The sequence below is a fragment of the Hemiscyllium ocellatum genome, chromosome 19 (assembly GCF_020745735.1).
Source record: "Hemiscyllium ocellatum isolate sHemOce1 chromosome 19, sHemOce1.pat.X.cur, whole genome shotgun sequence".
NCBI lineage: Eukaryota > Metazoa > Chordata > Chondrichthyes > Orectolobiformes > Hemiscylliidae > Hemiscyllium > Hemiscyllium ocellatum.
This window is the reverse complement of record NC_083419.1, coordinates 43214439-43228419: the sequence shown is the minus strand read 5'-3', so window position 1 is coordinate 43228419 and position 13981 is coordinate 43214439. Positions and strand designations below refer to the sequence as shown.

The 13981-nt window shown below is 45.0% G+C and overlaps 1 protein-coding gene across 1 annotated transcript in view; it reads right to left on the bottom strand.

The window, feature by feature from the left end:
- Positions 1-13981, bottom strand: part of slc23a4 (solute carrier family 23 member 4) — a 41411-nt gene that overhangs the window by 14220 nt on the left and 13210 nt on the right. The gene's annotated exons all lie outside the window — the stretch shown is intronic.

Here is a 13981-nt window from a genome sequence, read left to right as displayed (position 1 = left end):
CCTTGAACCAATACCCAGTGGTCACCCACAACTAGTCATTGTCCAGCAAGGAAGATCATATACAAACAAGCATTCAGACAAATGCAAACATGAGTTTTAATTGACGGCCAGTGAAAGGGAACTCATAGAAAATGAATACAGGCTTCAGTTCACACCCACAAGATGCATCATATACTGATATCCTGATCTTGACAATCCATGTCTTTTGCATCCAGCTCACATCTATAGGCCCTCCCCCATTGTAGGGGACAATGCAGTTGAGCTCTATGCCACATGGAGGACTTCTTTAGCTGAATGTCTTCATGCTCCTCCTCCAATTTCCTTGCCCCCATTTCTTAGCATTTATCACATTGTCTTGTTGCCTGCTCCAATTGTGCAGAGCGCAAAACACCAGGATGATGGAGCACTAGACTGGTGACCCCATCCCCCGCCAACCATATCTTCAGCTCCACTGTCTGTTCCACCACAGCATGTGGTATTGCAACAACTTGGTGAAGGTGCCCCAGTGGCTGAGCGACCAATGCATTGTATCAAATAGGGTGTGACTGTTGCTCTCCACTGCCCTTGCCATCTCAGACCTTTAACCATTTCACTCTCCATTGAATTCATTAGAGTCCATCATCATACTTACATGACATCTGATGCAACAACATCCCCTCATCCCACAATACCCTTGGAAGTTCCTTGAAAGGTTTAGGCTACTGCCTCTAACTTCTGCATTGCTGCGATGTCAATACTGATTTAGCCAGCACCAATGGCATGGTACAATCTGCATTTGACCAATAACAGATGCCTATGCACATTCATTCTATGTGCATTGCATATCTGCAAAGAAACATTTGCAAATGAAATGTCACTGGAATTTGAAAATGCATGCATCATGTATTTGATTCTTTGAAGTTCTAGCATCCAGTAGATCTGGATCCCATGCTTTTGGCCATCAAAATGACACTGACTCCACCTACCCTCCCTGTCCCAGCCATTTTCCAGCTGCATTTGTGCATCAGGAGAACACCAAGTGAAGACAGCGTGTGACAAACACAGTCAGCACCGGGTATACTTGCCCCCACCCAAGCTTCCAAGTCCTATTTCTTCTTAGCTGAAAATGTGTTGCTGGAAAAGCGCAGCAGGTCAGGCAGCATCCAAGGAGCAGGAGATTCGACGTTTCGGGCATAAGTCCTTCTTCAGGAATCCTATTTCTTCTTAGACTACCCCAGCAGCCCATTCCCATCCATTCTCCCATTGTGGAGACACTCAACATTGAACTTTACATACATCAGTCCTCACAGTCTCCAAACCTGAATTACTGCTTAACGATGCTCCACCCTGCTTCCCTTATGAAGGTCATAGTGGTGTCACTGACAATAACTCACCTCCTATAGCCTACCATACCCCCCCAATGCTGTTTAGCACACACCCACATATACATTGAGTTTCGCACAATCACCTTTTGTGATCCTACCTCCAAAATGTCTTTGCTTTCCCTCACCCACAATTTTGACTCCTTGACCTCTGACCACCACCCCTGCTGACCTTACGGACACCCCCTTTGCATCATCCTCAACCAGGCTGTATATTCCAGACCTTTGATCGACTTCACCATGGCACCTAGACATGACTGATCAGACCCGGACCACCATGTTTGCAGCCTCCTATGTGACAATCCGTGGTTCTCCTCACTGCTGGCCTTGCCCACTGCCCACCTCCTGCACTGTAACCAGACTGATTGCCTTACCGTGAGGTCCTAGGCTGTAAACTGACTCAGACCAAACCCTTGCACTGTGTGTGGGTTGTATACGTGACTAATGATACTGGGACCCCCTTCATCTTGGCCAAGAGCTAGTCTCCATCCACTTTCTGACATGACCATTTGGTTGAATACATGGGCAATGTGTTTGCACACAGGGACCTGGCACAATTGTTAGATTTAAACTGATGTCTCGGTGTGCTGTACATCAAGACAGCCCTCCCTTGTCCCATCCTGGGTAGGTGCCTACTGACAAGCATGTCAGACAACCTGGCTGTATGGCTTCACAAAAAGCTGACAGTGCAGAGGTACTGATAGTCTTTGGATCTGGCTGAAGCACTAACACACGAACTGGCAAGGCAAGGCAGACATGGATGCTGTGAGCATAGCAGGTAGATGTTAACTGAGTGAATGCTAAGAGAGCAAGTGAGCAGTCCTGCAATGAAGTCTGTTCAAACCCAACAAGGTTGGCCCCAGCACACACAATGCAGGACCGCAGTTTGTTATTGGTTGCTGATGTACCTCAGCAACCAATACCTCACAATGAAGTTCTCTGCTTCCTTGGTGTCCTGCCATATTGGTCATGACAGGTCAGCAAGTGCCAGATGTCAATGTCCATGGATGAGGGATGAATGTGGTTGGAACGCACTGGTCGTGCCCTGAACTGCTGTTTGGTCCTGAGCAACATGGAGGCTCCTTGCAGCCGATAGTTATTTCACAATTGTTTGTGATGCTTTGCGGTGTTCTAGAGCTACCCTGAAGGTTCCTGTGAACCGCTTCTGAAACATGAAACAAGTCCGACACAGAGGATTTGTCCTTCAGTCCTTAAAACATTCCCCTTGCCACATGACCATAAACTAACTCAAAAGGACAAACAGTTGACTCAGGAGAATTCTCATGTGGCAAAAGATAAATTCCAGTTCTTGTCCCGATCTTGAACATATGAATGACCATGGGTTTGGTTCATTCTTTTGAGGATTGACACTACTTTTCTGAAGCTGCTTGTGTCCATGGCTCTCATGCTGAAGATTCTTAATCATGTTATACCCACACTATTTGTAACTTCTTGAAAGGTTTTAGACTTGAATTGAAACCTAGCTCTAACTAGATCTCCCCCAGCAATCCATACAGAGTGAAGAACTTTTCTATGATTATTTTAGCAGTAATTGTTCTCTCTGGGAATTGAGTAGCCATATTCATGACATTAAAGATATGTTGGTGCCCCACATTTGTCTTCAGTAAAGCCCCACACCCTACTAACATCCTGCTAATGGTTCCTCAAATACCGATAAGGAAATAAAAGGTGCTGAGTTAATTGCATCTTGTGGTTTTCCCACCACTTGGTAAATATTGCACGTTTTACAAAACAGTATTACGTGCTTCTGATGACAACTGTTAACTTATAGTGCTTGGCTCTTCTTGATTCCCACATGTGTTGCCATAGGAATTTCAAGTCAAGATTAGAGTGGTGCTGGAAGAGCACAGCAGGTCAGGCAGCATCCGAGAAGCAGGCAAATCGATATTTCGGGCAAAAGGTGATGAAAGGCTTTTGCCCGCATGTTGATTCCCTGCTCCTCGGATGCTGCCTGACCTGCTGTGCTCTTCCAGCACCACTCTAATCTCCAGCATCTGCAGTACCCACCTCCACCTATAGGAATTTCAAGGGCTATCCTTAATATTTCTTAATGATATTTTGGTGGTAATGTAACCTGATGAACCACCATTCACTTTCATCCATTAACCAAGGGGAGGTCTCCACTTCCTCATCAGAATATCATTTTTATTATATAGTTGCATTCCAGAACTCCCTCAGCTTCAACTTGAGCTGCTTGAGCTATTTTACCAAACGGTGGAAAGTTTACAGAGCCTTGAACGGAGAAACTTATTAAACATTAATCTGGATTATCCAAATCCCTAAATTACGTTTCAGATGACTAAATATCTTTGTGGTGTCATTCAACCTTTGATGATTAACTTTATTTAGTCATTGCTGGAGTCACTGAAAAGGAAGGACAATTTTTAAAGAGTTTTTTTCCTGTAACTGCTCTGTGCCCTTCATCTCACTTAGACATTCATGACTGAAGAACTTTACTGATCCAAATATATTCCTAGGAGTAAGTTAACTCTGTCTACAGATACAATATTGACAAACTCTACATTTTAGGTGCCCTCATTACAAAGATTGGGAAATACTTCCCTCTAATACTGTTCACTAAAATCTTGGCATTTATGTTACCTCCTGAGGAAAGACATTACTGTTCCACCAGTGAATGACCTCTTTATCTTGAAGTAATACTAATGAATTTCTTGTCTGATTGGGAAAACAAAGAGTTACTTTTCCTTTCAACAGGAACTCCCTGTATCTCTCAGTTTACTTGCCTTGCACTACAGCAATGTTTGTATTGGATCTCCTAGTTGCAGTCAGAACTTCAACTTGGTCTGTCATACTGTCAGAGAGGGATTTGTTGGGTGTGATGAGGTCAAATTCCCTTGTTCCCCCTTACATATTGCAATTAGTGCTGAGTGATTGATGGCTAGAGTGATTCGGAGCAAGTCCATACATATATCCTGCAGACACTGAGTGTGTTGGACCTGGTCCTCCATGGCAGCCACCAACGTGTCCATGGAGGCAGCCAGACACTCATATGCCAGAGACAGCACCGTACAGATAGGATGGTATAGTCCTCCAATCTTTACGTCAGCTTCCTGAATGTCTCTGTCAAACCTGCCTGCTGCTCCTGTCTCTGTGCACGTGGACAAAGTTGCCAATGGCCAGCACCATGGGGTCTTCTCCTGCTGGAGGCCAAGCAGATGCCTGATCTTTGGCAGTCCTAAGTGCCAGTGACATTTGCATTTCTTCCTCAGTGAACACACTTGCATGTGCTCTTGATTCTACTCTACGTAAAGTTTCTGAGCTGGGTGGATGGTGCAGGAGACAGTCTTGCTGGTGCTCCCTCTGAGGGATCTATGGCTTCTTCCTCATAGGTGGGGAAGGAGCGGATGTCCTGAGGGGCTGGTCTCTCCATGGACGAGACTGTACGGATGCATGCTGTTACTTGTTCAGAATACATTCTCAGAGCTGGTCGAGGAACAGCCGCATAGCACTTGTCACTGAACTTTAGGGCAGCACGGTGGCACAGTGGTTAGCGCTGCTGCCTCACAGCACCAGAGACCCGGGTTCAATTCCCGACTCAGGCGACTGACTGTGTGGAGTTTGCACTTTCTCCCCGTGTCTGCGTGGGTTTCCTCCGGGTGCTCCGGTTTCCTCCCACAGTCACAAAGATGTGCGGGTCAGGTGAATTGGCCATGCTAAATTGCTGTTTAGGTAAGGGGTAAATGTAAGGGTATGGGTGGGTTGCGCTTCGGCGGGTCGGTGTGGACTTGTTGGGCCGAAGGGCCTGTTTCCACACTGTAAGTCTAAGTCTAATCTAATCTTTACATGGTAGCCAGGACATGGAGGTCTCAGTCATCACCCACTAGGGCAAAGGTTTGCTCCTTGTGGTGGGTTTGGAGACAGATCTCATTTACCATCCCCCCTGTATGTGCCGTTTTCTCCTGGACTCAGACCAAAGGAGGGATTGAATGAGATGAAGGTGGCTGGCATATCGGTTAATGATGGTGCAGGTGGGGAAATATGGTGAGGTATCCTGAGTCAGTGTGTAAGCAGAACAGAGACCATGCTGGGATTTTAGTGCAGTGGTTGGAGTGGGTAAGAGCAAGAAGAAGAAGTTGCTTCATGCAGTAATGAGTGTGGAGGACCATGATCCTTAATGGGACGCAGGCTGAATAGCAGAGTCACAGAGTGTCAGGTATCAGATGGACGATGGTGGCACTTAACATTTGCACTGTTAGGCGTTCCTCTGTACTACAGATACTGCACTGACTCAAGTGGCAAGTTCAGACCAAGCTAGAATGATCTTGTGCCGTGATCTGCTCTGGTGGTCCTGAAGAAAGTGGATCACCTTCCTCTCAACCACCCGATTTATCAGGACCTCCTGCCAGTAAACTGAGGTGCCAATTTGCCACTGTTGTCCATTTCCAGATAATTACCCCAACTGCAACTGTGAAGGGCAGTTCCTGACTTGCAACAGTTGACCTGGTTTAGCTATTGTGCAGATGACAGGAATCCATGAAGATCCTGGCAGCAGGGAATGATTCCAACATTGGAGGGTAGAACAGCAGTGCCATACAGGCATGGCACATAATGAGGTGAACAATATAAAATTGTGTAAGAGATCTTGCCAGAGCTCTCAGACAGAAATCCTCCATAAAACTCCCTGAAACTCAAACCGAGCTGGTATTTTTTGTAAAATTCAACCCATCCTTTTTGACCAATGGTTTGTAAAACAAAAGGTAGATGTGAATGAATTCCCTTCTGCTTCTTGTTGACAATATCGAATTGCTGACAATATGTGCCAATGGAACATTCTCAAAGTAAGCTTTGATTTGGATAGAAAATAAACTGGTTCTGATACATTGGAAAATGGTCACAGTTCAGCTTCTCTTGGTCATCAGGGTCATTGAAAATACTGAGATGTGGAAGCTTTATCAGGTTTCCAATTACCTAACAAAGAGAAAAGGGAAAGAGAGATCTTGCAACTTTATTGCTGATACTCTCCTTTTCCTTTCTGATTGTAGAAGTCAAATCCAACCAGGGTTTCTAGGCAGTTTTTTAAAACATATACCTGAAGTCCATAAATATATGTATTTTCCCAACAGCTAGTAGTGAGAGGTGGAATAGATTCTTTTAGGGACCGAAAGGGTGAAAAATTATCAAAGTAAGGACAAGACTACTATAGGTTATACTTTCATCAGTGTTTGCAAAAGAAGAGGCTCTGAGAAAATAAGGTAGATTCAGAGATGGTGAAGACAATGGAGATTGTGAAAATTAGAAGAGCTACTGGAAGGTATGCTTAGAGTAGAAAAGTCTCTAGCATCCCAGGTTGCTAAAGGAAATGGAAGGGGAGAGAGTGAAAATGTTCTCCTCAATCTTTCAATTTTCCCGACATATTGGGGGAGGGTTACCCTGGTGTTGGAGAGTCATAAATGAGGCATCTTTATTCAACAAGAGTGAAAAGACAGTTCTACTAATGACTGGATAGTTAGTTTATCATCAGTGGCGAGTATGATCCTTAATCAGGGAAATATGTCAACAAGCTTTTACAGAGATTTGAGTTAATTAAGGAGAGCCAACATAGATTTGCAAAAGGCAGATTGTGTTTGATAGCAAGAACCAAGTGCCTGATGGACAAAGTGAAGGGCTGAGGCTCCTCCATTATTATAACCTGAAGCCCCATCCCTGCCTGGTTTAGAGTGATACTCGCTTATCCCTCACCATTAACCAACTCTTCTACTTGACATAAAGACCTCAGTACCTCCTGAAACAAAGCACGCAGTGGTAGTGTCCCTACCTCTGAACCAAAAGGCTTGGGTTCAAGTCTCACCTGCTCTAGAGTTGTATCATTACATCACTGAACAGGTTGATTAGATTACTTACAGTGTGGAAACAGGCCCTTCGGCCCAACAAGTCCACACCGACCCGCCGAAGCGAAACCCACCCATACCCCTACATTTACCCCTTACCTAACACTACGGGCAATTTAGCATGGCCAATTCACCTGACCCGCACATCTTTGGACTGTGGGAGGAAACTGGAGCACCTGGAGGAAACCCACGCAGACACGGGGAGAACGTGCAAACTCCACACAGTCAGTCACCTGAGTCGGGAACTGAACCCGGGTCTCAGGCACTGTGAGGCAACAGTGCTAACCACCGTGCCACCGTGCCGCCCCAAATTAGAAAATATCTCTAAGTAACTCTTTCTCTCCCTAATGTTCTGTTATGTTTCTTGTTTCTGATGTCACTAAACAACGTTCTTCAAGCTGCTGACATCTACCACAGATGTGGTGGGTAAGTTTGGTCGTTTATTTAATAGTTAAAAATTTAAAGTTTTCTTTCAAAAAAAGCGGTAGCAGACCCGGAAGGCGCGCTAGGTTACTTGGGTAAGGTTTTTTTTTCTCCCCTTATTTAAACGCGCAGGCGAGTCACCCGAGGCACTACACGAGTAGTGCCTCCCACCCTTCCACCTCCTCTAACCTAATAATAAGACCAATTGTGACTAGCGGGTAAGTGCTGCATTTTCCTTGTTTGTTTCTTTAGATTTAGTTGGTTTTGTTGTTGTTTTTTTTAAGGAAAGCTTACTTTTAGAGGGATGGCAGTGCAGAGAGGGCAATGTTCCTCTTGCAACATGTATGAGGTTAGGGAAGCCATTAGCGTCCCTGCTGAGTACACTTGCAAGAAGTGCACCCATCTCCAGCTCCTCCAAACCCGTGTTAGGGAACTGGAGCTGGAGTTGGATGAACTGCGGATCATTCGGGAGGCAGAGGAGGTCATAGATCGGAGCTTTAGGCAAGTAGTTACTCCGAAAGTTCAAGATAGATGGGTGACAGTGAGGGGGAGTGGGAGGAGGAAGCCAGTGCAGGGACCCCCTGCGGTCATTCCCCTCAAGAACAAGTATACCGTTTTGGATACTTGTGGGGGGGATGACTTACCAGGGGCAAGCAACGAGGTTCAGGCCTCTGGCACGGAGCCTGGCCCCGTTGCTCAGAAGGGTAGGGTGGAGAAAGGTAGAGCAATAGTTCTTGGGGACTCGATAGTGAGGGGTACAGACAGACGGTTTTGTGGGGGCGACAGGGACTCACGTTTGGTATGTTGCCTCCCAGGTGCAAGGGTACGTGATGTCGCTGATCGTGTTTTCCGGGTCCTTAAGGGGGAGGGGGAGCAGCCCCAGATCGTGGTCCACGTTGGCACCAACGATACAGGTAGGAAGAAGGGTGAGGATGTCAGACAGGCTTTCAGGGAGCTAGGTTGGAAGCTCAGAGTTAGAACAAACAGAGTTGTAGTCTCTGGTTTGTTACCCGTGCCACGTGATAGAGAGTCGAGGAATAGGGAGAGAGAGCAGTTAAATGCGTGGCTACAGGGATGGTGCAGGAGGGAGGGATTCCGGTTTCTGGACAACTGGGGTCCTTTCTGGGGAAGGTGGGACCTCTATAAAAAGGATGGGCTACACCTGAACCTGAGGGGCACCAGTATCCTTGGGGGGAGGTTTGCTAGTGCTCTTTGGGAGGGTTTAAACTAACTCCGCGGGGGCATGGGAACCAGGACTGTAGCTTTAGGGTACTGGACCTTGAGTGTAGGGAGGTTAGGAATAATGCAGTGATCTCTAAGGAGGGTGCCTGTAACCAGAAGGGTGGATTGAAGTGTGTATACTTCAATGCCAGAAGTGTAAGGAATAAGGTAGGTGAACTTGCAGCGTGGGTTGGTACCTGGGACTTCGATGTTGTGGCCATTACAGAGACGTGGGTAGAACAGGGACAAGAATGGCTGTTGCACGTTCCAGGGTTCAAATGTTTTAGTAGGATCAGACATGGGGGTAAAAAAGGGGGAGGCGTGGCATTACTTGTCAAAGATAGTATCACAGCAGTGGAATGGACGATGGAAGAGGACTTGCCATCTGAGGTAGTTTGGGCTGAGGTTAGAAATAGGAAAGGTGAGGTCACCCTGTTAGGTGTTTTCTACAGGCCTCCTAATAGTCCTAGAGAAGTAGAGGATAATATTGCGAGGATGATTCAGGAAAAGAGTGAAGGTAGCAGGGTGGTTGTTATGGGGGACTTTAACTTCCCAGATATTGACTGGGAGAGCTATAGCTCGAGTTCATTAGATGGGTCGGTGTTTGTACAATGTGTGCAGGAGGGTTTCCTGACACAATATGTCGACAGGCCAACAAGAGGGGAGGCTATATTGGATTTGGTTCTAGGTAATGAACCAGGCCAGGTGTTAGACTTGGAGGTAGGTGAGCACTTCGGGGACAGTGACCACAACTCGGTGACTTTTACTTTAGTGATGGAGAGGGATAACCGTGCGCCGCAGGGCAAGAGTTATAGCTGGGGGCAGGGAAATTATGATGCAGTGAGGCATGACTTAGGATGTGTGGATTGGAAAAACAGGCTTCAAGAGAAGAACACTAATGAGATGTGGGGATTGTTCAAGGAGCAGCTACTGCGTGTCCTCGATAGGTATGTACCAGTCAGGCATGGTGTAAAGGGCCTTGTGAGGCAGCCGTGGTTTAGTAAGGAATTGGAGTCCCTTGTGAAAGGGAAGAAGGCGGCATATGTAAAGATGAGGCGTGAAGGTTCAGTAGGGGCGATTGAGAGTTATAAGGTAGCCAGGAAGGAGCTAAAGAGGGAGCTAAGAGAAGCGAGAAGGGGACATGAAAAGTCTTTAGCTGGTAGGATTAGGGAAAACCCAAAGGCTTTCTATAGGTATGTCAAGAATAAAAGGATGACTAGGGTAGGTATCGGTCCAGTCAAGGATAGTAGTGGGAAGTTGTGTGTGGAGGCGGAGGAGATTGGAGAGACATTAAATCAGTACTTTTCATCAGTATTCACTCAGGAACAGGACACTGTTGCTGATGTGAATATGGAATCACAAATAATTAGAATGGATGCCCTGGAAATATGCAGGGAAGAGGTTTTGGGAATATTGGAAAGGATGAATATAGATAAGTCTCCTGGGCCTGATGGCATTTACCCCAGGATCCTATGGGAAGCTAGGGAGGAGATAGCAGAGCCATTGGCCTGGATTTTTATGTCGTCATTGTCAACGGGAATAGTACCAGAGGACTGGAGGATAGCGAATGTGGTCCCATTGTTCAAGAAAGGGAGTAGGGATAGCCCTAGTAACTATAGGCCAGTGAGTCTGACTTCAGTGGTGGGCAAAGTCTTAGAGAGAATGGTAAGGGATAAGATTTATGAACATCTGGGTAGGAATAACGTGATCAGGGATAGCCAGCATGGTTTTGTGAAGGGCAGGTCGTGCCTCACAAACCTTATTGAGTTCTTTGAGAAGGTGACTAAGGAAGTGGACAAGGGTAAAGCAGTAGATGTTGTGTATATGGATTTTAGTAAGGCGTTCGATAAGGTTCCCCATGGTAGGCTAATGCTAAAACTACGGAGGTATGGCATTGAGGATACATTAGAGGTTTGGATTAGGAATTGGCTGGCTGGAAGGAGACAGAGGGTAGTAGTTGATGGATTATGTTCATCTTGGAGCGCAGTTACTAGCGGTGTACCACAAGGATCTGTTTTGGGACCATTGCTTTTTGTTATCTTTATAAATGATCTAGAGGAAGGACTTGAAAGCTGGGTAAGCAAGTTTGCGGATGACACAAAAGTCGGTGGAGTTGTGGATAGTGAGGAAGGAAGTGGTAGGTTACAGCGGGATATAGATAAGTTGCAGAACTGGGCGGAAATGTGGCAAATGGAATTCAATGTAGCTAAGTACAAAGTCGTTCACTTTGGTAGGAATAACAAGAAGATGGATTACTGGGCTAATGGTAGGCTACTTGGTAGTGTGGATGAGCAGAGGGATCTTGGTGTCCATGTACACAGATCTCTGAAAGTTGCCACCCAGGTAAATAGTGCTGTGAGGAAGGCATATGGTGTACTGGGCTTTATTGGCAGAGGAATTGAATTCCGGATTCCTGAGGTCATGTTGCAGTTGTATAAGACTCTGGTGAGGCCTCATCTGGAGTATTGTGTGCAGTTTTGGTCGCCATACTATAGGAAGGATGTGGAAGCTTTAGAACGAGTGCAGAGGAGGTTTACCAGGATGTTGCCTGGAATGGTAGGAAAATCTTATGAGGAAAGGCTGAGGCACTTGGGGCTGTTCTCATTGGAGAAGAGAAGGTTTAGGGGAGATCTGATAGAAGTGTATAAGATGATTAGGGGTTTAGATAGGGTAGATACTAAGAACCTTTTACCGCTAATGGAGTCAGGTGTTACTAGGGGACATAGCTTTAAATTAAGGGGTGGTAGGTATAGGACAGATGTTAGGGGTAGATTCTTCACACAGCGGGTTGTGAGTTCATGGAATGCCCTGCCCGTATCAGTGGTGAACTCTCCTTCTTTATGGTTATTTAAGCGGGCATTGAATAGGCATTTGGAAGTTATTGGGCTAGTATAGGTTAGGTAGGATTCGGTCGGCGCAACATCGAGGGCCGAAGGGCCTGTACTGCGCTGTATCCTTCTATGTTCTATGTTCTATAGATAGTCCGGGGTCATAATCCTTTCCACAATCTCTCACATGCTACACCACCATTTCTGGCTGACTATTTATTTATCTGTTTGACTTAGTACGTACTTTTCTTTTTAACTTGAATTGATTAGTTTTATTAGTTAACATATCAATCTGTTGTAAATCAGTAAAGGATCAGCAGCCATAGTTAAAAAAAAACTGGAATAATAAACTGTATCTCCTTCTCTGTCTCCACCAAACTACCACTTGAACCAAATTGCTAACTTTAACAATCTGTTAACAAAGTACACTTTCACAACTGCTCTTTACTACACTCTTTTTCCTATGTAGAGATTATAGAATTAAATTATTACCTGTGGTAAATATTTACAGCCCACAATATTGTTGCATTGCTTCATAATAGTTTTCAATAGTTAGTTTCTGTATTTAACATTTTGTGTATGCTTACTTTAGCCTATATTTATGCTAATATTCATCTTATCCTATAATTTATTTATTTTTTTAAATTTAACTTATTTTTCTAGCCAGTCAGTTACTGTATACATGTGGGAGTTAAAGCCAGGCCACCTAGTCAAGAAGTAGAGACACGACCATTATGCCACAAAAGGGCAAAATCTACCATCCTTTCCAAGTGATCTCTCATCCAAGTACTCACCTGGCTTAGATTTGCTTAGCTTCCAAAATCACATAGGACTGGGCAATTTCAGACTAGTATGTCTGCAGATGTGCAAGTCCTATATTACATTCTAGTGTGAAAATCTTAACCAGATGTTTAATACCTACTTGAATTCTACATTTCTAGCAATAAGTCTGAGTAATCCCTGTTAACTATTAGTTTTAAGCTATCATAAATACTTTAGTTAATATCCATTCTTACTATTCACAGTTACTGTCTCTGATGGTGGAAAATGATGCTGGAGAGGTAGTAATGGGGAACAAGGAAATGGCTGAGAAACTGAATAAGTGCTTTGCAGTGGAAGACATGAGTATTATCCCAAAAAATTCAAGAGAATTGGCCAGGGGGAGAGGTGGGGGTGGGGGTGGGGGGAATGTTGGCAGAGATAGCAACAGTGGCCATCACATAGGAGAAGGTGCTAGAAAGACTGGAAGGTCTGAAAGTGGATAAATCATGTGGACCAAATGTGCTACACCCTAGAGTTCTGAAGGAGATAGCTGAAGGGATAGTGTAGCCTTTAGTAGTGATCTTTCAGGTATCACTGGAGTCAGGGAGGGTCCCAGACAACTGGAAAATTGACAATGTAACCCCCCTGTTTAAGAAGGAAGGAAGGAAGAAGATGGGAAATTATAGGCTTGACTAGCCTGATTTCAGCTGTTGGTAAAATTTTGGAGTCCATTGTGAAGGATGAGATTTTTGAATACTTGGAAATGAATGGTAACATAAGGCAAAGTCAGCATGGTTTCATCAAGGGGAGGTCATGCCTGACAAATTTGTTAGAATTCATTGAGGAGGTAATGATCAGGTTAGACCAAGGAGAGCCAATAGATGTTATCTATCTAGACTTCCAGAAGGCCTTTAATAAGATGCCGCACAGGAGGCTACTGAGTAAGAAAAAAGGCCAATGGTATTAGAGGCCAGGTGCTAGCATGGATAGAAGGGTGGCTGTCTGGCAGAAAGTAGAGAATAGGGTTAAAAGGGTCCTTCTTAGGATGGAAGCCGGTGACTATAGATGTTCCACAAGGGTTAGTTTTGGGACCACAACTTTTCACTTTATACATTAATGACTTGGATGAAGGAACTGAGGGCATCCTGGCAAAGTTTGCAGATGATACAAAGATGTGTGAAGGGGCAGGTAGTATTGAGGAGGCGGGGAGGCTGCAGAAGGATTTGGACAGACGAGGAGAGTGGGCAGATGAAATACAACATGGGAAAGTGTGAGGTCATGCACTGTGGTAGGAAGAATCGAGGCATGGACTATTTTCCAAATGGGGAGAAAATTCCTAAGTCTGAACTGCAAAGAGACTTGGGCATCCTAGTCCAGGATTCTCTTATGGTAAACTTGCAGGTTGAGTCAGTAGTTAGGAATGTAAATACAATGTTATCATTCATTTTGAGAGGACTTGAATATAAAAGCAGGGATGTACTCCTGAGGAACTAAAAGGCTCTGGTCAAATCACATT